Raw genomic sequence first — 2,605 nt, 5'->3', positions numbered from 1 at the left:
ATGAAATAATGAAAAGATATACATAACACATATACACAACAATAATATATATATATATATAAAATATATATATATAAAAATTAATATAAAATTTTATATATATATATATATAAATATTATATATTAGGAATTATATAATATAATCTATAATATATTTTATATATATATTATAATATGATATATATATATATTAATATTTTATTATATAATTTAATATAAATATAATATTATATTATATATATAATATATATATATATATTAATTATATATATTAATATATATATATATAAAAATATATTATTGTGTGTGTAGAGTGTGTGTATGTATATCTTTTCATTGTATTATTCAAATTTCATTATTTTGTTTTTGGACTCATCTATCTGGGTTTAATACTTTTAACATTCTTATTGATTTTTCCTGAAAACAATGATATTAATTATCAAGTTGTACATGTGCATATGTAAGTAGGCATATCCGAAGCCAATGATCGCCGAAGCCGCGTCTGCTGCTCGGCGAGGTTTGGACGGGGCGGCCAGTGTAATCGGCATGTCATCGTTCCGAGGGGAAAAGTAATGGTCGTACACGGATATTAAATCCCCCCCCGGGCCCCTCTTCGCTCCCCTTCCAGCAGCAACCCCAACACCCCTCCCCGTTTGGTCCTCTGTCCCCCCTTCTCCCCCTCTTTTCCCTTCTCTCTTTTATCCCCTATTCTCATCAAAATTCACGTCTTTTCTACGCTTGTTTCAATTTCCTTCGTTGTTTTCCCTCTCATCTCTTTATCTCGTTATGCTCCTTTATTTTCCATCCTTTGTTTAAACACTTTCTATGTCTCTCTTCTCTTCCATCCCTCTCTCTCTCAAAATTTTGTTGGGGTTTTTCCTTAACAATATATATAATATATATATATATAATATATAAAATAATAAAATATAGATAGATATATATATACACACACACACAGCATATGCACATACATATATATGTGGTATGTGGTGTGTGCGTGTGTAATATATATAAAATATTTTAATATATATTATATAAAATTTATATATATATAAGTATACACACACCCCACATACACACACACCACACACACCACACACACACACATACACTCTAATGTATGTGTAATGCATGTATATATATATATAGATATATATAGATATTATATAAAATATATATAATATAGATATATATATAATATCTATATGGTATATGTATTACAATATAATAATATATAATATATATATTATATAATATATATTAAAATATATATATACGTTATAATATATATATATAAATATATAAAATATTATAATATATAAATATATATATATAAACACAATACACTACATAATTATGTATATGTGGTGTGTGTGTGTTGCGCGCGTGGTGGTGTGTGCGTATATATATATATATATAAAATATATATATATATATATAATATTAATATTATATATATTATATAAGTTAGATAAGATAGATAGATAGATATGTATAAGATAGAAAAATATAGATAAGAGAGATATATACATATGCATATGGTGTGTGTATATGTATCATGCATGTCCCTAGATATGAAATATATATATATAATATATATTATATATATAATATATATATAATGTACCTTATTAGTGTTCCCCTATATTAGGAATAGATTTTTTCGGTTTAAACCCCATCGATAATTCTAGAATTTGATAATTGAAAATGTTCAAAATATTTTTTCTCAAAAATTATGGCAAAGGTTATATCTATTCCGTTGTGTGTTCTTTTTTGTTTATGTGAAATATTTTTATTCAACATTTAATATTGCAAACAGTTTCAATAAACAATAAAGAATATAAGATGAAACCCCGCAAATTACATTATCCATCAATCTATCTATCGATATATCTATCACATATATATATAGATATATATATTATAATATATATAAAATTATATATATAATATTTTATATATATATATATAATATATGCAGAAAGCCACACACACACACACCACACACACACCACACCACACACACGCATATATATATATATATATATTAATATATATATATTATATATATTTTATATATAATATATGCTTTAATATGTTGTATCTTACGCACATGTATGTTTTTCATAATATTTTGTTATAACACTGGAGTCGCCCACATCACGGAAGAACCAAATCCCGCAACTCCGCCGTGATGTTGAGCTTCTCATTAGTGATGATCATATTTTTACCATCCACACCCCCACCCCCACCAGCCCCGCCGCCTCCCCCATGGCCATCGTACACAACGCAGTATCCGCTAGAGTTTCCTGTAAATTTTATTGCACCCCAAAAACAACCCAAACACTCGAAACAATTTGTGTATGTGTGTGTGTGTGTGTTGTGTGTGTGCGCTATGTGTTTTGTTTGTGTGTAGTCATATATATAATATATATTTTATATATATATATTTATATATATAGATATATAATATACATATATAATATATAGATATATATCAAATATATTTTATATATAAAATATATATAAAACTAAAATATATATATATATTTTACATAAACAAACACACACACACACACCCCACACACACCACACATATACA

This window comes from Penaeus monodon, unplaced genomic scaffold (genome assembly GCF_015228065.2).
Source record: "Penaeus monodon isolate SGIC_2016 unplaced genomic scaffold, NSTDA_Pmon_1 PmonScaffold_17178, whole genome shotgun sequence".
NCBI classification, from domain to species: Eukaryota; Metazoa; Arthropoda; class Malacostraca; order Decapoda; family Penaeidae; genus Penaeus; species Penaeus monodon.
Note: the sequence above shows the minus strand (reverse complement) of the source record.